This window comes from Notolepis coatsorum (assembly GCF_963971535.1).
Source record: "Notolepis coatsorum genome assembly, chromosome: 15".
Lineage (NCBI taxonomy): Eukaryota > Metazoa > Chordata > Actinopteri > Aulopiformes > Paralepididae > Notolepis > Notolepis coatsorum.
The window spans coordinates 78,199,893-78,226,045 of record NC_140179.1 but is presented as its reverse complement, the minus strand read 5'-3'; the positions used below and the strand labels follow the sequence as shown (position 1 = coordinate 78,226,045).

Sequence of the window (26,153 nt, the reverse complement as noted above, 5' to 3'; positions counted from 1 at the left end):
CAGAGGTTATTCTGAAAAGATTGTAACCCCCCCTATATTGTATATCCCAGGTATATTATTATTGTACTTGAGTACAGTTTGATGTATTTGTACTTTACTTGAGTATTTCTACATAAGGGTACTTTGTACTTTTACTCCACTACAATCCAAAGGACGTATCCCGCCTGATACTCCATTGTATTTATCTGTGTGACAGGTAACGTTATTTTTAAGACAGGGGTTTTGCATGCAAGACATGCAGTGAATTGCCGATAATAAATGTTCCCCAATGATAAATCCCTAAACGGGTGGACCTCGCGGGAAACTAAAGTGACATCAGACTACACCTCCCTATACGGGTGGACCACGCGGGGAACTAAAGTGATGTCAGACTACACGTCCCTATACTTCCTGTTGTTTGTTTGTTTTTTAACTTCACTGTTTTATTTAAGCATTACATCACGCGACAGAGTGTGTTATAGAAATTAGATCACGCCTATGGGTGGTTGTTATCCAACCTTATTGCTATACAATAAACACACAGTAATTGAAGCATAATGGAGATTTATTCACAAAACCATCAGCAGAAAAAGTTGGTAAAAATAAATAAAAATAAGTTGCCTCCGTGTGAAGTTGCCTCCGTGTCTAGAAGCAGCTGGGAGGTGCGGTGTTTCAAAGCATGCCATCTAACAAAACCAATTACATAATCCAACATTGTGTAAACAACTAACATATTCCAGTTAACGGTATCTTTTTTTAATTATTCGTTACGAATATATCCATACTTCCATTGTGTCCGGGACATCCAGTGAAATCGCTTCGTGCGACAGTGTCCTTTGCAGAGGCAGGTTGCTACAAAGCATGGCATCTAACAGCGGTTGTTATTTGATTGATTGATTGATTGATTGATTGATTGAAAATGTTATTACAGATAGACAGTGCTACATCTTTATACAATTGCCGAATTCATCCAACCTTATTGCTATACAATAAACACACATTAATTGAAGCATAATGGAGATTTATTCACAAAACCATCCGCAGAAAAAGTTGGTCAAAAAAATAAATAAAAATAAGTTGCCTCCGTGTCTAGAAGCAGCTGGGAGGTGCGGTGCTTCAAAGCATGCCATCTAAGAGTGAAGTTAGCGGTTGTTATTGGATTGATTGATTGATTGAAAATTGTATTACAGATAGACAGTGCTACATCTATACATAGGTTGCTTCAAAGCATGCCATCTAACAGTGAAGTTAGCGGTTGTTATTGTTATTGGATTGATTGATTGAACATTTTATTAACAGTGAAATGACAGTGTCCTTTTGAAGGAGAGGGAGGTTCTACAATGAATGCCATCTAACACTACACTTCCCGCGATTTATATCTTGTTTCACAATGAGTCATGACCAACCAATTACATAATCCAACATTGTGTAAGCAACTAACACATTCCACGTGACAGAATCGTTTTTGAATGAATCGTTATGATGATATCAATACATCCATTCATAAAGATTATTGTCCGCCATCTTGGTTTCATTCCTAAAAACACGAAACGGTGGAGTGATTCGGAAACAAAGTAATTCGGTTGTGGGCGGGTTCTGGGATCTGGGCCCTGTTTCTTGTACCTGGATAACTGAGTTAGCCGGATAACTTTAGCTGGATAACTGGGTTAGCCGGACTTTCCGATTTCATGTACCTGGATTTTCCAAATCACCATGACAACATATCCAAAAGTTTGAGCCTGGTCGAAAGCAGAGTTCAAGTTCAAGTTAGCCCGATCACGCAGAGCCACGCCCCCGCAAAGAAGTGACAGCTCGTTTCCTGAAACTATTCCCACAGTCTACGATCTGCATTATACCATTCTGAATTACGTTTTTGTGCTCCATTCTTCCAGAGGGGGCTTTTGAAATGTAAAATAGACCCAAAATGCTGATATTAAATTCACTTTGTCCTAAATAATGCACGTTATATATACCGTGGCGACGGTGGCGCTCGCTCGTGCGATGTACACAAAAATGTGGTTATTTTAATTGTAACTGGGATTAAGATGTCTGATGAGATGCGCTGTTTGACGGATTTGAGAAATTGAATGAGCCGTTGACGTCACATGAATGAATGAGGATAAAGAAATAAAACTTCATTCAAAATAAGGAATATTCTAAACACGGGTCTCTCGTTCATTAATGTATAAACAATGAATTTATCCCATCTGGCACAGTGGCCCAGCGGTAGTGCTCAAGCCTGCCAACTTTTCGACCCGGGTTCAAATCCCGGTGTTTCCAATATGATTTTTTTGAATATAATATTAATGATTATACGCCAAAGTAGCCTGGTTTTAAGTTAAAATATTATAAATCTACATGCATTGAGGATGTCATTCTTTATATAGCTCTCAACGTGCACCAAATTGAATTATTCCTATATTGCAAAAAAAAGGAGACAACTAGGGTCTTGAACCCCGGTCGTCCGTGTGAAAGTCAAAAGAAGAACCCGTTAGACCACATTAGAGATAAGTTAAAGATTGACTATACATCAATCAATGGGCAAGAGGGCCGTATCGTAATTCTGTATAACAGTTAACTAATCATTTTCGCTAGCAAGATCTCATTTGATTATTCAATCCAGCAGGCAAGTTTAAAGAAATATAATCTGATTGATTGAGGTAATGAGGGACTTAGAATTAGCCTATAGATAACGCATTTAACTTGTCGGCGAGGCGATTGAGCCGTATTGCAATCTGTCAATAAAGTCTTAAATCAATTAATCAATCAATGCCGTTGAGAATCAGGGTCTCTGCCATCGATACGTGCTGGCTTTTCACCTAAAACGGCCGCGCGCATTTAGCCTGACTCGCAAGTCTGGCTTGAGTTAACGAGACTGAATCCACCTTTGTGAAACAGGAAGATCCCGGCTTCGAACATCGGGTTAACTGAAGCTGGATAATGGACATCTTGATCGACTTAGTTGAACCACGTACATGAAACAGGGCCCTGGTGGAGTGTGTTATGAGAAATAACAACATCTGAAAGAAGTGTTTCAGCCAATCAGAATCAAGACATTTGCATGCCATTGTATAAACTTCCTGTTGTTTGTTTTGTTTTGAACTCTGACTTGCCAAGACCACTATTTTTAACATCAACTGTCTTGGTTTGTTTTTATGTATCACGGTTGTGTTTGGAACCCAATATGCAGACAAAGAGAAACGGCAGACAGGTCTGGATAAAACCCAAATGGGTATATTTAATAGAATGGTCAGTGTCCAGGCAGGGGTCGATACACGGGGGAGATACTCATATTGTCCATGGTGTGCAGCGCGGGGGACAAGAGAGTCAGACAGACGGGGGTCAGAGCAGGGACAGGGATCGTCAGCCAGGCAGGGGTCATGACGGAGTAGAGCACAGAGAATCGTCAGACAGGCGGGGGTTCAATCAATCAATCAATCAATCAAATTTATTTATAAAGCACATTTCACATGACGCGTGTCAACCAAAGTGCTGTACAGAGGGTAAATACACAAGATACATATAGACAACAATCACACTCCGTTTTATGGGAGGGCACACAGGCAAACACATAGAAAAACAGGGCATGAGTCAGTGAACGGGAAAGGCTAGTAGGTAGAAGTGGGTTTTGAGCCTCGATTTGAAGGCATCTATCGAGGGGGCGAGCCTAATGGAGGTGGGGATGCTGTTCCACAGTTCAGGGGCTGCGATAGCAAAGGCACGGCCCCCCCTGAGCTTGAGGTTAGACCTCCGGACTGTCAGGAGCCTCTGATCGGCTGACCTGAGGGACCTGGTGTTGGAATAGGGGGATAGGAGGTCTGAGATGTGTGACCATTAAGGGCTTTAAAAACAAATAGGAGAACCTTAAAATCTATCCTGTAGCGCAGGGGTTCCCAAACTTTTCAGGCCGGGGCCCAGAAAATAAGGCGTCGGAGAGCCGCGGCCCAATGCATATCGTCTGGCTTTTTTTTTTTTTTTTTTTGCCAGGCGACCGATTTTTTAAGCCAAATATCACTTCAATCCTATTAAGTTAGTTCAAGTTAGTTATTCATTTATATGTGCTATTTATGAGAGGGCTAACTTGTTGCAAAATAATAATGATAATAATAATAGCCTCATTAAAATACTATTGTTGCTTCGGTTGTTTTCAGCGTTTTATGTGCATAATCTGTTATTTAGTTTGAAATGTTCGTTGAAATAAGTAGATTTTCCGTTTTTGTTTATTTATTAAGTTAATATAAAACCATATAGTCACATTTTAGAATACAATAGAATATAATTTTAGAATACAACTAGAAACACTGTCCTGGCCTGCTTCTAAGTTCAGTGGCCTGACAAAAAAAATTAAAATTAAAAAATAAAAAATTATTTTTTTTTTTTTTTTTTTTTTTTAATCATCTCGCGGCCCACCCGTGGCTGCTCGCGGCCCACCTTTGGGTCGCGACCCCGACTTTGGGAACCACTGCTGTAGCGTACTGGGAGCCAATGAAGGGAGGCAAGGACAGGGGTGATGTGGTCTCTCTTGCGGGTTCCGGTCAACAGTCTGGCAGCAGCGTTTTGTACCAGTTGTAAGCGGGACAGGGAAGACTGGTTAATGCCTATATAGAGGGAGTTGCAGTAGTCTAATCTAGATGAAATGAAGGCGTGGATGACTCTCTGAAGGTCTGCAGGGGAGAGAAGGGCTTTGAGTTTGGCAATGGTGCGTAGTTGGAAAAAACATGCCTTTACCACTGAGTTTACTTGTCTGTCAAATTTAAATTGTGGATCAAAAATGACCCCTAGGTTCTTGACATACGGCTTGACCAGGGAGGACAGGTTGCCAAGGCTGTTGGTAAGGGTGGTGACAGCGTCTGGGGGACCGAAGAGGATTATTTCGGATTTGTTTTGATTTAGTTGTAGAGAGTTTTGTGCCATCCAACATTTAACATCATCCAGGCAGGATATGAGACTGTTAAGTAGAGACTGGTTGTTGGGTTTCAGGGAAACATAAAGCTGTGTGTCGTCAGCATAACAGTGAAAAGAGATGTTGTGCTTCTGAATGATTGGACCAAGGGGTAGCATGTAAAGGGAGAACAGGATCGGGCCAAGGATGGACCCTTGTGGGACCCCACAGGAGAGGGAGGTTGAGGGGGAGGAGCAGTTGGCGATGTTGACAGCAAAGCTTCTATTTGTGAGATAGGAGGAAAACCATGCTAATGCAGTGTCACTGACACCAACCCCATGTTGGAGACGATCTAATAAAATGGTGTGATCAACAGTGTCGAAGGCTGCACTGAGGTCAAGCAGCATTAAAATAGAGCAGTCACGGTTGTCAGCGGCGAGGAGTAGGTCATTTGACACTTTAAGGAGGGCTGATTCTGTGCTATGGCCAGTCCTGAACCCTGACTGAAATGTTCAGAGCAGTTCCTTGTGAGCCAGGCCAGTGTCTCCAGGTCTTCGCCGAGCAGGCTGGGGAGAGAGCACGAGAGCACAGAGTTAGACACGGTCAAAGAACAGGAGATCCAGGGGAACAACTAGAAGCATCAGAATAGTGAACACGAGCAAAGTAACACGACTGACTGGTAACAAGAGTTCACAATCTGACAGCTTCTCCACATCTGGGGCGGGGTTATATACCCGATGGAATATACACCCACAGACGTCAGATCAGCTGCCACGCTGAACTCCACACCTGCACCTACTTGATCAATAATGAGAGCGGGAGAAGGGGAAAGAGAGAGAGAGAGAGAGAGGAAGGGAGCATTGCCTGGCAGGAACCATGACATTATGACCTGTAAGGTGACCTTGGTTGTCTTGAAAGGAGCCCCCAAATAAAATGTATTGTTATTATTATTATTATTATTATTATTATTATTATTATTATTATTATTATTATTATTATTATTATTATTATTATTATTAATTATTATTATTATTATTATTATTATTATTATTATTATTATTATTATTATTATTATTATTATTATTATTATTATTATTATTATTAAAGCTCCAGGATTAGTCTCTTAATGACATCCTCAGTAGAGTCTTGTCTTTCTGGTGTTCAGCTTAAGAGAAGAGATATAGTATGTTCACACGTTGAAACTGAGCTGTACTAGTAATAGAAATGACATGATGTTGAATTCTATTTGAAGGTGTATTCTCCCTTTAATCTGCTGGGTGGAGGGGGGATGGGTGAGAAGTGGAGGAAACACATCTTGTCTGTGAGTGAGGTGTTGAGTGTCTTGTTGAGGATGTGTGAATGGGGCTCATCTGGTTGGGAAGCAGGGTGAAAATGAGATTTCTCACTGATTGTCCCCAGTTAAAGTGTGTGTGTGTGTGTGTGTGTGTGTGTGTGTGGGGGGGGGGGGGGGGGGGGTCAACTTCAGACAGTTCATAAAATGTAGTTTAGTTGAAAATAAAAAATAAAGAGAGAGCACAAGATGACATGTACAGTATGAGGAGGTAGACATATATATTCCTAATTCATTATATGCCAATATTAAATTAAGTAATGCTTTGAAGGCACACCAATTGCATTTCCAATGAATATTAGGTTAGAAAATACATTTGCCAGATTTAACATGACTTCCTTTAATCTAATGTTCATTGGTTAATATGATTATATCTGTTCCCATCTTGTATTGTACAATAATGTTGCCCCCCATGCAATCATTGAAGCTTACACTGTAACGGAGGACCCTGATGTAAACAAGACCAATGTCTTTTTCTGGTCTGCATCCTTTTAGCAGTTGTTTGTATTGAGCCGTGAATGAAAATTGAGCCGTATTGTACCCATTCTGCAAAAACCACACCCACTTCCAGGCTTTTATCCAAATACAGATACAGATGATTTTGTTGGTTGAACAGATACAGATAACATCTGTGTGTGGTTAGATAATAGCATTGGGTGATATTCCTCAGGTTGTATTGTGTTCTTCTAGTCCTGTTCCTCATTTTGAAGCAGTGGGGAAGCCTGTTCTGGGTATTAATTACTCCACTAGTGTGATAATACTAATAGCATTGACAATATACCACAGATTGTATTTTGCGTGTGTGTGTGTGTGTGTGTGTGTGTGTGTGTGTGTGTGTGTGTGTGTGTGTGTGTGTGTGTGTGTGTGTGTGAGGGCAAGGAGGTATGAATGCAGCTTGAACTCTATGATATCCTATATTCGCACATAAAGACATCTGCATTGTTGATGCAGTCCGTGAATGTACATGTGAGTTGATGTTGGTTGGTGTGTGTGTGTGTGTTCCCATTTTATTTATTTAATATTTTTTTTAAAGGGGTAACGTAGACGAACTGTTCCGTCTTTCATTCCCATTCTCATTTGAGCGAGTTCGCGAGGTGCGTCCAATACGTTCCGAAAAGGGACAGTGAGGAGGTTCGCACCTGGGGTGGGACAACGAGACTGCAGCAAAGTCATACATTTATATCAAATGTCTCTCACAGTGTTTTAACCGGCATGAAACTAAATCAAATCAAATCGAATTAATTTATAGGGCCCGACAACACACGTTAATGTCCCCATGGGCCGTACAGGTCTTCTTTAAACAAGTCAAGAAGAAAACATAACAATAAGTCAAGAACAGAACAAGAACACCATAAGGTCCAAACATTTTTAGATGAATGCAAATAAATGAAAGAATGCAAACACTCCCAGACATACCCCACGCGAAGGTAAGGAAAAACTCACTAAAACCTAACAATAGGGAAAAAAGCTCCACAGGCAGTGTGGAGGAGAGAAACCTTAGAAGGGCCATTCAAGGGGGGATCTCCCTTCTTAGATGTCGGTGATAGTAGTGTTGCAGACGGACAGTTGGTAAGCATGCACTCATGTGTGTGGTGAAACACAGATGAGTGCATGCAATAGCAACTGAACATTTTGAAAGATTAAAGATAGAGCTAATAGCGATAGCAACTGAACATTTTGAAAGATTAAAGATAGAGTTGATAGCGGATCTATTTGAGGCACAGGGGCGGCGGGGAAACCATTATTAAGTGGTCATCATTTGTTAAATAGGTCAGCATTTGTTGTGATTTTTTAAATATCAAGTCTAGGCTATGATGCTGGTCCAGTTTGCTCCACTGTCCGGCTGAGACAAATGGGAAGCTGTTAGGGCAGCGGTGGCAGAGCCCAATAGCAGAACACAGGGAGAGAGAGAATGGAGCATTTTAGGTAGGTTTTAATTCCTTTGGGTACCAAGCAGACAAGGCAATAGAGAATATACAAGAATGTGCGACTTTGGACGAGTAGTGACTCTTGCTTGAGGTTCTCAGGAACGTCCGGGCGGGTGGTACGTCAGGAGACAGCGTCGGCCGAGAGTGGTGGTCCTGGGCACAGGGAGAACGGAGGTTAGGACAAGGCAGGCAGTACAGACAGAGCAGCAGGGTTGGGTACGTCCTCGTACCTAGGTTAGATGGAATAACACTGAGACGATCAGGAGCAGGATCCGCAGGGTTGATATCCGGGCCGGTGATGAGCTGACGACTCTCAGCTGGGCTGATTGTTGCCAGATGACAGCGTGGGGATGATGGAGTCGGAAGCTGCCCATATAAGGGCGTGGAAGCAGGCGGAGAGATGGAGGCTCTCGCTGTGATTGTGACAAGCTCTTTGGTTCTGGACAGAATTTTGTTAGAAAACATCACACATAAAATACATAAATAAAAATATGTATATATAATGCACAAAATAAAAGAATCCTGTCCTGCCCACTCCTGTTGATTTTTACTGGATATTCATGCTATCGGGTTCCTTTAAAGTTTAAAGTTTAAAGGAACACAGCAACATTTTGGGAAATGAGTTTATTAGCTAATGGAAGCGTACATGGCCCGGTTAGCCTTTGGGAGAGGTGTTAGTTGGACAATGCCTAGGCTAACTGGCACTGTCCACTTCCATTCATTGTGCTAAGCTAGGCTAACATGCAGCCAGATAGCTTTCTACTGAACACACAGAGAGGAAACTGGTATATATCTTCTTGTCTCTCTCTGGAGAAGACGATAAGCCAAAATGTTGGCATGTTCCTTTAAGTTTTATAGTGTTTTCGGCTTCAGTCTGAAGTGTTCCCTCCAAAAACACTGCAGAGAACAAAGGGTTCCTCAGCTCCTTTATACCTGTGATGCAGAGCTTGTTCCAAAGACCGTTTCCTCTTCGATGTCGTCAAATAATACGGCCTGCTTTAACATTCACCCTATAAAACATGTACAATGGAAGCGTTTTCATTTACTCAATATTTCAAAAGCCCAGGTGACAGATTCAGATTTTTAGAAAGAAAGATTAAAACAAAACTTGAAACACCCGATGACTGCATGGATCTATATAAATATAGTTTTTATAACTAAGGTCGCGTTCACACCTACCCTGTTTGGTCTGTTTTAAGTGAACCATGGTCCCTTTAAATTAATAATCCGTTTCGTTTGGAGAGGTGTGACCACAAACCAAACTATTGTGAGGACCAAACAACCGAACCATGGTCCTCTTGAAAAGTTGGGACTCTGTCCCTTTCAAAGTGGAGCATGCTGTTGGTGTGAACGCAATCAAACTTTATATAGTACCTGATCTAGGAAGCAAAGTAGCCCACAGTGCATTGTGGGATGAACACGGACGCCACCTAGCGTTGACAGCTGCAGTAATGAGTCGAGGACAGACGTGGGGCAGCGCGCCGGAGCGGCGAGGTGACGGCTCTACTAGAGAAGATACCATTTCAAATGTATTAGTACTAGAAAAATATAAATACTGAGGTGTTTAAATAATTTAGTGAAAAACTGAAAGAGATGGGGATCGATCGGTCTGGAGAACAATGCCGGTTGAAAGTAAAGTAAAGTTGATTCAGGCGGGACTTTCCCCGAAAAATTATCTGTCCAATAGATGAGTGACTTGGCAACTGCATGGCCTTTGTTTACAAATTAGTTTCGCTCAAAAAAGGGCAGTTTGTGAACGCAAACCAAAATCAAACAATGTATCATTCTCACATTTGGTCCACCAGAAAGTCCGGACTATCCGTGGACTTTCAGATGTGAACACGGCCTAATATCAACTAATAACTAATTGTCTGATAGTTAACATTAGTGTGAGTGTTGTTGGTAGACATTTGTATGGGGAACAGAAGTGGTGTATTGTGTTGGTGAGGATACTGTGTGCAGCAGAGACGACGGCTGAGTCGACCACCTGGACAATAGTTCACCCACAGGGCAGGCTGCCCCCTCGGGGCATTATCTGACCACTGTGAACTCTCTCGGACCCCTCGTGACCTTTGAACTCTTCACCTAGCAGTTCTTCGCCAGAAAACTGTAGGTAGACTGGTTGGAGAGGTAGAGAGAGAGAGAGAGAGAGAGATAGATAGATTGACAGAGAGAGGGAGCGAGATTGACAGAGAGAGAGGGAGAGAGATTAACAGAGAGAGGGAGAGAGATTGGCAGAGAGAGGGAGAGAGATTGGCAGAGAGAGGGAGAGAGATTGACAGAGAGAGGGAGAAAGATTGGCAGAGAGAGGGAGAGGGATTGACAGCGAGAGACAGAGAGAGGGATTGACAGAGAGAGGGAGAGAGATTGACAGAGATAGAGAGGGAGAGAGAGATTGACAGAGAGAGAGACGGAGAGAGGGATTGACAGAGAGAGGGAGAGAGATTGACAGAGAGAGAGGGAGAGAGAGATTGACAGAGAGAGACGGAGAGAGGGATTGACAGAGAGATGGAGAGAGATTGACAGAGAGAGATGGAGAGAGGGATTGACAGAGAGAGACGGAGAGGGATTGACAGAGAGAGGGAGAGAGATTGACAGAGAGAGGGATTGACAGAGAGAGAGGGAGATAGATTGACAGAGAGAGAGAGGGAGAGAGAGATTGACAGAGAGAGAGACGGAGAGAGGGATTGACAGAGAGAGGGAGAGATTGACAGAGAGGGTTTGACAGAGAGAGAGGGAGATAGATTGACAGAGAGAGAGAGGGAGAGAGAGATTGACAGAGAGAGAGACGGAGAGAGGGATTGACAGAGAGAGGGAGAGAGATTGACAGAGAGAGAGAGGGAGAGAGATTGACAGAGAGAGAGAGGGAGAGAGAGATTGACAGAGAGAGAGACGGAGAGAGGGATTGACAGAGAGAGAGACGGAGAGAGGGATTGACAGAGAGAGGGAGATAGATTGACAGAGAGAGAGGGAGATAGATTGACAGAGAGAGAGATTGACAGAGAGAGAGGGAGAGAGAGAGAGAGAGGGAGAGAGAGATTGACAGAGAGAGAGACGGAGAGAGGGATTGACAGAGAGAGGGAGAGAGATTGACAGAGAGAGGGTTTGACAGAGAGAGGGAGAGAGATTGACAGAAAGAGAGAGGGAGAGAGAGATTGACAGAGAGAGAGACGGAGAGAGGGATTGACAGAGAGAGGGAGAGAGATTGACAGAGAGAGAGGGAGAGAGAGATTGACAGAGAGAGAGACGGAGAGGGATTGACAGAGAGAGACAGAGAGGGATTGACAGAGAGAGGGACAGAGATTGACAGAAAGAGGGAGAGAGATTGACAGGGAGAGAGGGAGAGAGAGAGAGAGGCTGACAGACAGAAGATGAGCAAAAGGAGAGTCAAAGAGCTTCCAGTGGGAGAAGGAAATAATGAGAAAAGCTCATACTGTTAGAATGAGACGGTTTGAAGCAGAGAGCCTGACAGAAGCTAGTGAAATAGAGCATGGAGATGTGTGTGTGTGTGTGTGTGTGTGTGTGTGTGTGTGTGTGTGTGTGTGTGTGTGTGTGTGTGTGTGTGTGTGTGTGTGTGTGTGAGAGGGTGCAGATGACAGAGAAAGAAAGAGACAGCAGGTCGTCATGGAGAGATAGTGAGAGAGCAGGTCTACAGAGAGAGAGAGAGAGAGTGTGTCACCCATTGCGTTAGCTCCTAATTGTGGATGACACGGTCTGCATATCTGACTAATCGGCCAAGAAACAGCATTCCTCCAGCCTCTCCTCCATTATCTAATGGTGTGTTGCCTATTAATTAAATGTAAACCTTTTCACTGGCTGTGTGCTCTCAGTAAAAACACAGAACACAGATGGCTAACATGGCACTGAAGCGAGATTGAGAATTGAATGACAGCAGAATAGTATAAAGATGCACATTTGTGATCAGAAGATGGTTGTTATCCAATACACACTGTTTACACACTGTTTCCTGCCTGTGTCCGGTCTGTCGGCAGTCAGGAATAGGTGTTGGAAAAGTGTGCGTGCGCGCACGCACACACACACACACACACACACACACACACACACACACACACACACACACACACACACACACACACACACACACACACACACACACACACACACACACACACACACACACACACACACACACACACACACACACACACACACACACACACACACACACAGCCCTCTTACATTATTTTAGTGTTGTGCATTTGTTTGTTTATGCAGTTTGTTTACCAAGGGTGTGTGAAGGTGTATGATTTATGATGACTGGTGTGTCTTTGCATTTACCTATAGGGTGTGTGTGTGTTTATATATGCACGCATGTGTGTGTTTTTGGCATTTATGTGAAGTGGCCTTTGAGCAATGTGTCAGTGAATTGGGGTTCTGAATAGTTATTTAAATACAAGATCGTCTCTGTGTGTGTGTATGTTTTGTTTGATTCAATGTGTAAGTGATACAGGGAATAAACAAGCTATCTATCTATCTATCTATCTATCTATCTATCTATCTATCTATCTATCTATCTATCTATCTATCTATCTATCTATCTATCTATCTATCTATCTATCTATCTATCTATCTATCTATCTATCTATCTATCTATCTATCTATCTATCTATCTATCTATCTATCAAGAAATTCTAAAAAGGGGGGCAGGTGGCGCACGGAGATTACGTTCGTCACCAACACCGGGAGACACTAGGATTCGCCTGTTCGAATCCAGCTCCCGGCGTTGCTATCAGCTTGGCTGTCCTCTCACGCTGATACAATTGGCTGTATCAGGGGGTGGGAAGCTGAAGGGTGGGTCCTGGGCGTTGTGGACAGCGACCCCTACAGTTCGATCGGGGCGCCTGCTCAGCGAGGGTTGGATCTGAGGAGAGATAGTGTGGCCTCCCACACGCTACACTCTCCCCGGTGAGAACCTGCGCGGCCAGGTTGGCCTGCCCCAGGCTGCACATGCGTCGGAGGAAAGCATGTGACAGTCTCCGGTCTCCCGGACCAACAGTAGGGGAAAGTACGCAACAACCAGGAAGGGTGGGATGGGAGAAAAATCGGGAAAAAGGAGGGGAAGAAAGATAATAAAAAAAATAAAAATTCTAAAAATCTTTAAACAAGAACCTTGTTGATAATCTTAACCCGTTTATTGAATGTCTTCTGGTCTACACACATTTCTTGAAGCGTGCCGGTACATTAAGACACTTTGAGTTAACCCTATAGTGTCTGAGCTCTTGAGCTCCTCCTCCCTCAGAATTTTCATTTTTTTACATAATATGAAACTACCGGTTCATACCTTCAAAATAAGCCATCAATTGTAAAATTCGAGCTGATAGTTTTCAATCAATGTCCTATGAAACATTCTGGTAAAATCCTGACTAAATCGCAGCACAGGGGTTTGAAAGGATTCAAGTGAATTCAGCAATTTGATGAACGAACTACACTCCCTCCCAGAATTCAATGTGATCAATGTCACTAGACCAATTCACACGTGGAACAAAGGCCCAGTTTCTAGTCTGTCGTTCCTTTGTTATTCCAATGACATGGGCCCAGGAGGCCTAGAGTGACACACACACGCTAGATAGAAGTTTACCTGAATACATTACTACAGTGTTTTCCATTAATGACCTAGACTGTGGCAGCCCGCTAATTAGTCTCGCCACAGTTGTATAATGAACCAAAAAGTAGTGGTAGTAGTCGTAATAGTAATCCAGTATATTTTTTTATTTTCTAAAAAATAAACCAGTTCAACACAGGTAACCACTTTTGCTTCATTTCTTTGATGGCTCAGGGGTCTCAAACTCAATTTACCTGGGGGCCGCTGGAGGTAGAGTCTGGGTGAGGCTGGGCCGCATCAAATATTCCACAAAAAAAGGGTTTCAAGTATTCCAAAAAAATCCAATCTGATCCAATCTTCTCAATCTTTAGCAATACCATTTCAGAACATGAACGGTTCTTCAGAACATGAACGGTTCTTCAGAACATAGGCTTCTCAGTGGTGTCAGTGGACTCATCCACAGCTATGGAAATGCACTGTACATTTTTTTTTATTCTATCACAAAGCTGTTTAATCAAATCACCAGCCAGTATTTCAGTTATTCTGGTTGCTGTGCTATCTGAGGGGGATTTGTTTTTTCTTTGCCTTCAAACATGGTCTCCATCACTTCAGTCATACATTATTTTATTATGTATGCATCAGAGAATGGCTTCTTGTGTTTAGCCAAAACCCATGCCACTGAGTGAGGACTTGGTTGCTTTTTCTCATTGTGACATAGATTTAACAATAATTCTGCTTGCAGCTTGATATGATGATTTCATTCCATTTATGTTTGTGGTTCTTAGCACTGAATTTTTAGGAAAGCTTGTTTCGTAGTGGCGTTTCAAATTGCCACTCTTCACAAGAGCTACCGTTTCTTGGCATATTAGGCACATTGGTTTGGTGCTGGGAGGATGTACGCATATTCTTCAGTCCATTCACCTTTGAATTGCAGTGATTTTCACTGTCGACTTTTCTTTTACTGGCCATCTTTGAACATTCCATATTTTTCTACTAGCTGCCTGCTGGCGAAACTAGGCTACTAGCTACATTTATCTCACGGAGATAAAACTGGGAATGAGGTTACTAGCTACAGTACCTGCAGATTAGACTACCTGTAGATGTGCTGTCAACTTTCTCTCTGACTCGGACCGTTGAAAGAGACGCCCTACGCTCTGATTCGCAGACTGTGGGTGTGGGGGGGAAACGCTGACGGGACGCTGAATGTGATTGGACCAGAGCAGAGTACACAGACAGTGGATCAGTGCAGCCGGACATGCAGAGCACTGCTTGCAGTCGCAGAGGAGATAGCGGAGAATTTTGAGGATGCCTGCCATACGCACTGGGTGACAGGATATATTTTCCTTCCACTTTACTTGGTATCACTCCGGAATCACGTTTCAACCAAGTCACTAACCTAACGTTGCTGTCATGAGCCTGCGCTATGGTAGCCTACAAGTGATAAAATAAATAAATCATCCAACTCGCACAACGACACGGCAAACAGTTGCGCGCGGGCCGCAATAACACTAAACTTTGATGTCAAGTAGCGGGCCGCAAAATATCATCCAGCGGGCCGCAATTGGCCCGCGGGCCGCAAGTTTAGTGTTCTCAAACCTCTCCTCGAGGCACCCCAGCCGTTCCATGTATTTGTTCAATTCCACAACCAGCACACCTGATTCAACTAATAAAGGGCTAGTTAAGGCCCAGTCCACACGATCACGGGTATTAATGACACCGTTTTTTTTTTAATTATGCAAAAAAATTAAACTCTGTCCACACGACTGGTTTAAACTCCGCACCGAGTGACGTCATATACATGTAGTACAATGCCAAAGCGATGTTGTTCAGACATGAAGGCCATTTCAACCAACCAGAGGGGTTTAGGGTTAATACCGGAAACTGACCTGACACAAACATCCCTCCTTGCTCACAGCCAACGTAGCATTTATTTTTCAGCAAGAAAACAAAGTGCAATAAACAAAAACGGATACATTCACTGTGTGTTCTGCCTCTCATTTGTTGATGAAACAAAACCAACATCAACACAATTTACCACCAAGAGCGGATAGTTTAGTCTCACAAAAAGATCTCTGGTGTTGTTAGCTACATGCTAATGTGAATGGCATTCTCCATGTATAGTTAGCATCGAGGCTAGCTGAGGCTAGCATCAGCGATTTTGTTAGCTTACATGCTAACGTAATAATGTGGTAACGTTAACGCTAGTAGAATGAATGGATGCAAACGTTATTTAACACATTGCAGAATGGGTACAATACAATACGGCTCAATACAAACAATTGTTAAGGGGATGCAGTCTGGACTGGGTTCCTTTATAACCATCATCAGTCGATCACAACACTCTTCAACACAGACGATACGTTTCGAACAAAAGTTTGTTACAATCATTTTCATATAACGCTACTTGGGACAGCTATGATGTAAACACTGGAAATAACCTCGGTTTCTATGCCCACACGCAACCACTGCAACCGGGATGTGCGCAAAACTTCACCCTGGACTCTGGTTTTCAAAGACCGTGGTTGCAGTGTAGCAAAACCCCGGTTGTGTGTGGGCGAACAGTGCAACTGCGCACATACAGTACAATCACGGTTACATTAAACACAACGCTCGTGTAGACAGCCCCTAAGTTGAATCAGGTGTGCTGGTGGTGGAATTTAACAAATACATTGAACGGCTGGGGTGCTTTGAGGAGAGGATTGGGAAGCACTAGTCTAGTCGATTTTGTGTTTTGAGCACAAAGTTCATCATAGATCTAGCCTCTTTATTTTGCTCTCAAAGTGCACCAGAGGGAGTGAATGAATGAATGAATGAATGAATGAATGAATGAATGAATGAATGAATGAATGAATGAATGAATGAATGAATGAATGAATGAATGAAAGAGAGAGATACAGAGATACAGACAGCGAGAGAGACAGAGAGAGTGAGATCAACCCTGTATTGTACAATTGCAGCAATTCTCAGACCGGTCATGGTGCATTTGTATACATGGCCAAGACTGTAGAAAGAACGAGAGGTAGGCAGGTGGGCGTAGATGGGTATTTAATACAAGTATCTTACAGGGACGATACGTTACAGTCTAGTGCTATATGACCAGTGTTTACTTCCTGAGTGACGTCAGAGTAGTACGGGGGCCGTCACGTCTCAAGCTTGTGTATCAGACTAGCACAATGATCTACATCCTTCCTCTTAAGTTGTGCTCTAATGTAAATACTAACAATGCTCTACAGGCTAGTAGGCTATAACAAATTACGCCATGAAGTGATTACTATTAATATCTAGCATGTGGCTATTTGAACAAACCACAGGTTAACTGTACTTCAAGTGGTAATACACAACAGGTGTATAGTATGAACATCATTACTCCTTTTTTTTTCTTTTTTTTTTTTCTTAACAGTCCTTGTGACAAACACTACATATATCTGCTGTTTGGCCTGCAGACGCGGCCTGCCCGTGAGATGTACGGAGACTGAGTGTGCGGGTTAGTCTTTTGAACAGTCTCTTGTATCTGGGCGTGTTGTTGAGCGTCTGCCTTCTCGGTGACAGGGTGACTGTTGCCTTCGGGTTGGCCAGTCGGAGGTTGGAGAGTGATATCGGGGTCGCAGGGGTCGCTGAGGTCACCCTGTGGCGGTTCCGGTTCCGAGACGGGAAGAAGGTGTCTCCGATTCCTTCTGTACTCTCCTCCTTCTGACTCCACGACGTAGGACCTTGGTTCCTTACAGATGCTCTTGATTGTGCCCATCCGGTCGAATCCACGTGGAGTCTGTAACCTCACTACATGTCCCTGGGCCAGTGGCTGGAGGGGCCTGCTTGATCTGTCATAGCACGACTTCTGAATGTTGCGTTTCTTCTCGAGCTGTGCTTTGATCATCTTGTTGTCCTTCGCCTTAGGAACCAGTAGTGTCTTGCAGATGGGTAGGGTGGTACGTGTCTGTCTTGACATGAGCCGCTCAGCCGGTGACCCAAGTGACTGGTCACGTGGAACGTTACGGAGGTTGAGCAGATTTAGGAAGACGTCTGTTCCGTCCCGTCTGGACCTCTCCATGAGTTGCTTTGCGCTGCGCACAGCTCTCTCTGCTAGTCCATTCGCCTGCGGGAACTCCGGGCTACTGGTCACATGGTCGAAGTCCCAGGCCGAGGCGAACTCCTTGAAGCGCTGGCTTGTGTACTGGGCCCCGTTGTCCGATATTACTTTGTGTGGGGCTCCATGCACAGCGAAGTGTCTTTTCAGTTTTGTTATCACTGTGTTGGATGTGATGTCACGCAGCAGGTCCACCTCGAACCAACCTGAGTATGAGTCGACCAGCACTAGGTGGTGACGTCCATTCCACTCGAAGATGTCGGTCGCCACGGTTGACCACGGTAAGTCTGGAATGGGATGCAGCTTGAGTGGCTCCCTTTGTTGGTGTTGTTTTGTGCTGTTGCAGACGTGGCATGATGCCGTTTTCTCCTCGATATCCTTCGCCATGGCAGGCCAAAACACAATGTCCCTCGCCCTGCGCTTGGTCGACTCTGTGCCAGGGTGGCCTCTGTGCAGGATCGTGATGTAGTCCAGTTGCAGTGATTTGGGAATGACGGCTCTTGAGCCCTTCATGATGACGCCATCGTCGATTGTGAGCTCATCTCTGAATGCAAAGTATTGGCGAGCCCCTGCCGGCAGTGTCGACTCCCTCGCAGGCCATCCGTGGTTGATGATGTTGCATATTTTCTGCAGGGTTGGGTCCCTTTCTGTGTGTTCCTTGAGCTCGTTCAGGCGTGATGAGGAAATGTGTCTCACTGCCATGACCTCAAAGTCTGTCTTTTCACCACTAAGCCGGTCTGTAGTTTGTCTGGGAGCACGTGACAACGTGTCCGCGAGATACATGTCCTTCCCTTTCTTGTACCTCAGCTCAAAATCGTACCTTTGGAGTCTAAGCATCATACGCTGCAGTCTGGCTGGAGCCGTGTGTAGGGGCTTTGACAGGATGGTGACCAGCGGTTGATGATCTGTTTCGATTAGGATGTGCTTTCCGTATACGTAGTCATTAAACTTGGAGCACGCGAACACTACTGCGAGAAGCTCCTTCTCGATCTGTGCGTATCGCCTCTCCGTCTCCGTCAAGGTGCGGGATGCATAAGCGACTGGGACACCGTCCTGTAGACACGCCGCGCCTAGGCCATACTGGGAAGCGTCGCACGTGAGTGTGACAGGCTTGCGGACGTCGTAGTACATCAGCGTGGGTGGGTTTGAGAGACATTGTTTCAGCGCATCAAATGCGTCTTGGTGCTGCTTGTACCAACACCATTCCGTGTCATGGTGCGTTAGGTGTCGCAAGGGGGCTGAGATTTCACTGAAGTTTGGGACAAACCTGGCCAAGTAGTTTACCATGCCGAGGAATCGCTGCAGAGCCGTTACATCTTCTGGTGCAGGCAGCTCGCTGATCGCTTGCGTCTTTGATGGGTCTGGCTTAAGACCCTGACTTGTGAACAGGTGTCCAACGTAGCCAACTTCTTTCAGTCTGAACCTGCATTTCTTGGAGTTGAGCCGTAAGTTGACTTCACATGCTCTGTCGAGGACTTTCTTGAGATTTTCATCATGCTCTTTCTCGCTGCTTCCTCCAACGATAATGTCATCGACTATCACTGCACAGGGGTATCCTGCGAAAATTTGCTCCATTGTGTGTTGGAAGACTTCACTGGCGCTGCTTATGCCAAAGGGCATTCTGAGGAAACGGAATCGTCCGAATGGCGAGCTGAATGTAGTTAGTAGCGATGATTTGTGATCCAGCGGTATTTGCCAAAAAGAGTTCTTGGCGTCCAGTGTTGAGAACACGGTTGAGTTTGGCATGTGCGCTGCTACTTCCTCCACAGTGCGCATTGGGTGATGTGGGCGTTTGAGCGCCTTGTTTAGGTCTTGTGGATCAATGCAGAGGCGTATGTCGTCTGAGTTCTTCTTGTGGGTTGCTACCATTGAAGATACCCACTCAGTGGGTTCTGAGACTGGTGTTATGATGCCTGTGCTTGCCATTCTGTCCAGTTCCATCTTAACCTTCTCTCGCATAGCGACTGGGATCCGGCGTGCTGGCCTGACGACAGGCGTGGCCTCTCGGTCGATTTTCATGGAGTAGGTGTAGGGGAGCCTACCCACCTCATCCTTGAAGAGGTCTGAATATTCCGAGAACATCTTGTGTGAAAAGTTTTCCTCGTCTGTCAGATGTAGCTGGTGTATCTCCTTACTGAGTGTGACCAGTCCCATGCTAAGGCTGTCTTGTAAACCCAGCAGCGTCTGGACGTCTTGTTGCACCACGTGGAACTGTAGGGAGTGGGACTTATCTGTTATGTAGCATGCTAGGGTTGCTGTCCCCAATGTGAGTATTTCATTTCCTCCGTAGGCAACCAGCCTCGCTGTCCTGGAGCGATCCACTCTCTCTTTGTATTTCACTTGGTTGAACGTTTTGCGCGATATCACGTTGCACTTGGCTCCGGTGTCCACTTTGAGCTCGACGGGGATTCCGTGGACCTGGACTCTGCAGAATATTTCACTCTTTTGTGTCGCTGGTGATCCCACAGTATTGACTGTGTTTGTCACTACTGTGACTCCATCACAGTAGAACGAATCGTCGCTGTCGCCTGACGATATTGTTCTGTCAACCTGGTTCACAGCGTGCTTTTTTCTGTATTGGTGCTGTGGATTGTCTCTGTGACTCCCTGGAGTGGATTTGCAGTACTGCTTGAAATGATTCATTTTCTCACATCCGTGACACTGTTTGCCGAATGCAGGGCACCTTTCTCGTCTGGGCTCATGGCTGCCTCCACAGTTGCTGCAGCTGGCTATGGACCGAGTTGAGTGTTCTGTATTTGGCTTCTTCTTGTAAACACGTTCTTTTATTCTGTGCTGTAGGCTATCTACATTGGTTGTGCTTTGCTTTGGTGCAGCCAGTGTCCTAGTGTGTTGTTCTGTCATTTTGTGGATCTGACATGTCTCCACTGCCTTGGTTAAAGTTAGTTTGCTGTCACGGAGTAGTAGCTTCCTCATGCCATCATTTATTATGCCACACACAAGTCTATCTTTGATTAGCTCTTCGCGCAAATCTCCAAATTGACAGCTCTTTGCTTTGATTTTTAAATCACTGACATAAGCTTCAATAGTCTCATCTTGTTTCTGGTTCCTTGTATTAAACTTGTGCCTTTCCATAGTGACGTTTGTTTGTGGATTGCATAACTCACGGAATTTCCTCTTCAAACACTCCGGGTCTTCTCTTGATTGGGCGGGGACTATTTCTTCTCCCTGCTCGTCATCTCCATTGTACAGGGCTGGTCCATATACGAATGCCCGTTCCCGTTCTATGGCTTCAGAGCCAGCCAGGTTTAGCAAGATGAAGGCTTGAGAGCGAGGCGGCTTGTCATAGTGTGCGGCAGCAATGAATATATCATACTCTTGCTAGAATATTCTCCAATTCTCCGCGACGTGGCTGTCAAACACGAGTGGCCTGGTTTGCGGAATCCTTCCGCCATGCTGAACGTGAGTCCTCGCGCGTTATTCCTCGCACGTTATATATACTAGTTATAGGCTACCTCCTAAACCTTCGCTTTTCACTTTCGGACGCGGGTTGACTACTGTGTCCACAACGTCTGACACCATGTAGAAAGAACGAGAGGTAGGCAGGTGGGCGTAGATGGGTATTTAATACAAGTATCTTACAGGGACGATACGTTACAGTCTAGTGCTATATGACCAGTGTTTACTTCCTGAGTGACGTCAGAGTAGTACGGGGGCCGTCACGTCTCAAGCTTGTGTATCAGACTAGCACAATGATCTACAGACTTCTGAATACAAGTACACTATATCTACACCTATATACTCGCCCACACACACACACACACACACACACATACACACACACACACACACACACACACACACACACACACACACACACACACACACACACACACACACACACACATACACACACACACACACACACACACACACACACACACACACACACACACACACACACACACACACACACACACACACACACACACACACACACACACACACACTAAGGCTGCAACTAATGACTATTTTGGTAGTCGACTAATCTGTCGATTATTTTTTCGATTAGTCGGCTAATCGTTATATTTAAAAAAAGAAGAAAAAAAAAAAATATATATATATATATATATATATATATATATATATATTTTTTTTTGCACTACCTATCTTTGTGAAAGTGGCTTCTCAGCTCTGGTCCAGCTGAAGACAGAGCAGAGGAACAGATTGGACATTGAGCATGACCTCAGAGTTGCTTTGAGACTCTTGTCAGGACCAAACAACATCCCCAGTTATCCCATTAGTTCCCCCAAACTTACTGTTGGTCTGTTATGTTAAGCTAAGAAGTCTTCAGCTGGGCTGGACCAGAGCTGAGAAGCCACTTTCACAAAGATAGGTAGTGCAAAAAATATATATATATATATTTTTTTATTTTTTTTATGACTAATCGACGCAACATTCCTCGTCGACGATTTTTTATAATCAACGTCGTCGATTATGTCGACTAATTGTTGCAGCCCTAACACACACACACAACACACACACACACACACACACACACACACACACAACACACACACACACACACACACACTGTGTGCGTCTCTCTCTCTCTCTCTCTCTCTCTCTCCCCTTATCTCTCTCTCTCTCTCTCTCTCTCTCTCTCTCTCTCTCTCTCTCTCTCTCTCTCTCTCTCTCTCTCTCTCTCAAACACACAGTGCTGCAGTGTGAGCACGGATCACCTGACTAAGTAGAACAAGTCTATGTTGTCTTTCTGACTGAATGTAAAAGTGTGCGCACACACATGCGTGTTTGTTCACGTGTGTGTGGTTTTATGTGTGTGCACGTGTGAAAGTGTGTGTGTTATGTTTGTGTAAGGGAGGTACGTTGACTATTGTCAGTGTGTTGACGGTGTCTGGTTTCTATACACACATCTGACTTTGTGTGCAGGTGTTAGCATTGGACAAAGCCTACTACAGTGCAGCCTATATAAGACCCATGCCACAGTCTATATGTTTCTGAGTTAGTCTCCATTACTAGCTTTCTATGTTGTCTATATTTAATATCTGTCTATATTGTCCATAACAAGTCATCTGTCTATATTGTCTATATTTAATATATGTCTATATTGTCCCTAAATAATCTGTCTATATTTAATATCTGTCTATATTGTCTATATTTTATATCTGTCTATATTGTCTGTCCATAATGAATCTGTCTATAGTGTCTATATTTAATATCTGTCTATTAGGGGTGTAACGGTACACAAAAACCACGGTTCGGTACGCACCTCGGTTTTAAAGTCACGGGTTTGGTACGGGTTTTCGGTACAGTGGGGGAAAGTTTGGCTTTCCATGTTCCACTCAGGGGTGATGTAGTGTGCAGTAACTAATTGTACTTGTAGGGCTGTCAACGAATATTCTATATTGAAATTAATAATCCACTTGTAATTTTTTTTTAAATAATAATAATTATATCAGATTGGGAAAAAAACAGCCCCCGGTGGGCGGTCGTTAGTGGTTAACATACCGTTGTATTCGTTCGGTACACAGCCGTTCGGTACGGTACGGTACACACTGAAACGGTTCGGTACGGATATGTATACCTTTACACCCCTACTGTCTATATTGTCTGTCCATAATGTATCTGTATATTGTCTATATTTAACATATTGTCCCTAAATAATCTGTCTATATTGTCTCAGACAGGGATAAGTCTAAAGTGGAAAGTGTCCTGAGCAGTGAAATGAAAAAAATCTGCTCCTGGCTCAGTGACAATAAATTGTCTCTACATCTGGGAAAAACAGAGGCCATACTCTTTGGGTCAAACGCCAACCTAAAGAAATCCCAGGGTTTTAAAATTAGAGTAGGTGAAAACATTATTGAGGATAAAGAGGAGGTCACCTACCTGGGCTTTATTTTAAATAACAAACTTTCTAACGAAAAAATGGCACAAAAAGTTATTACTAAGGTCAATCAAAAAACCAAATTTTTATTTAGAATTTCCTCGTTCATAAATAAAAACGCTCTGAGGACCCTAGCTGGAGCCCTCATCCAATGTCACTTTGACTATGCTTGCACTTCATGGTACAGCAACATATCAAAACAAATGAAGACAAAGCTCCAGACCTCCCAAAACAAACTAGTGAGACTCCTGCACAACCTTCACTTTAGGACTCACCTAACGCCAGCCCACTTTAGCAGGCTGGGATGGCTTAGGGTTGAAGAAAGGGTACACCAGCTTAAAATGCTACTGGTTTTTAAAGTACTAAAAGAAACGGTCCCCAAGTACCTAGTAAATTATTTTAATAAAGTAGGAGATGTCCACAAACACGCCACAAGAGGAAGCCCCACGGACCTGGTCCCGCCGAGAGTCAGGACATGCATGGGGAAAGATGCATTTTTTTACTCGGCTACGGTAATGTGGAATGCCCTGCCAACATTTATAAAACTCCTGAACTCCCCTCTCGGATTTAAATCCGCCCTAAAAACATGGCTCAGCAGCAACTCAAATTGGTCTTAAAATGTTTTTTTATCTCTTTTATCATAACTTGGCTTTTATTTCTTTTATCATGAGTTGCTTTTAAGGGTTTGCGGATTTTCTTTTAACATTAGTTAACTGTATGAGTTGTCAGGTTAGGTGTTTTTATAATTTTTTTTTATAATGTGTCCTGTCAGTGTACATGTTCATTTGTGTTTCTGTGCCTTTTTATGTTCCATGTATGGACCACAATGGAAACAAGCCTTGGCTTTATTGTGTTTTATCCATTTTTGACCTGCGTTATTGACACTGTTATTGTCTTGTCTTTTAAAATGTTTTTTTGTCATACGATTTGTGTCAAAATAAAGTATTTCAATTCAATTCAATTCAACTCACTGAAAGTAAAGCCCCCTTCATGATATATATATATATATATATATATCATGAAGGGGGCTTTACTTTCAGTGAGTTGAATTGAATTGAATTGAAATACTTTATATATATACATACAGGGGCAGCTCAGTAAATTAGAATATCGTGGAAAAGTTCATTTATTTCAGTAATTCAATTCAAAAAGCGAAACTCTCGTAGATTATAGATTCATTACACACAAAGTGAAATATTTCAAGCCTTTATTTGTTTTAATTTTGATGATCATGGCTTACAGCTCATGAAAACCCAAAATTCAGTATCTCACAAAATTTGAATATTGTGAAAAGGTTCAATATTGTAGTCTCACGGTGTCACACTCTATTCAGATAATTAACTGAAAACACCTGCAAAGGTTTCCTGAGTCTTTAAATGGTCTCTCAGTCTGGTGTAGTGGGCTACACAATCATGGGGAAGACTGCTTTTTATTTTAAGTCCAGAGTCAACGCAGACGTCTACCAGGAGGTGTTAGAGCACTCCATGCTTCCTTCTGCTGACAAGCTTTATGGAGATGCTGATTTCATTTTCCAGCAATACTTGGCACCTGCCCACACTGCCACTGGTTTAGTGACCATGGTCTTACTGTGCTTGATTGGCCAGCAAACTCACCTGACCTGAACCCCATAGAGAATCTATAGGGTATTGTCAAGAGGAAGATGAGAGACACCAGACCCAACAATGCGGACGAGCTGAAGGCCACTATCACAGCAGCCTGGGCTTCCAGAACACCTCAGCAGTGCCACAGGCTAAACGCCTCCATGCCACGCCGCATTGATGCAGTAATTCATGCAAAAGGAGCCCCAACCAAAGTACTGAGTGAACATACTACATGAACATACTTTTCAGAAGGCCGATATTTCTATATTAAAAATATTTCATTAAGAAAGCTGTAAGCCATACATTTTTTTTTATAAAAAAAAAATGTATTATGTTTTTGGTAGATCTTTTTATTGGTATTTTTTTTCCTTTGCTACCGGGCAGTCCGGTAGAGAGAGAGAGAGAGAGAGGAAGAATGGGAGATAGACAGGGGAAGCCATTCGGCAAAGGTCGCCGGGTCCGGGAGTCGGGTCCGTAGTGCTGTACGTGGTGTGCCACCTTGGCGCCCAAGCCATACTTTTTTAATTGAATTACTGAAATAAATGGTATTTTCCACGATATTCAAATGTATTGAATGTGAGGCATACTGTACGCTGTAAAGCACTTTGGATAAAAGCACTATGTAAATGCAGTCCATTTACCATTCACCATTTATGTGTTTGTTTGTTTGCATCACTTGCCAAAAGTATATAGAAGTACACATTCTATAGTGTGACATTCAGGCCTCTAAATGTTAATGACATCACTTGATGGTCCAGTGACTCTGCTGCTTCCTCTCCATGTTGGCAGCTTGAACACGTCACTAAGCATCAAGTTCAGCTAAATACAGGCTTAAAAAACTGTCAGATCCATTGAAATGTAGTGGATTGGATTACAACGTATAAATGCTCCTCAAAATGTAT

The 26,153-nt window shown here is 43.5% G+C and overlaps 1 protein-coding gene across 1 annotated transcript in view; it reads left to right on the top strand.

Moving 5' to 3' along the window:
- anks1b (ankyrin repeat and sterile alpha motif domain containing 1B) overlaps window positions 1-26,153 on the top strand; it is a 541,227-nt gene that overhangs the window by 189,804 nt on the left and 325,270 nt on the right.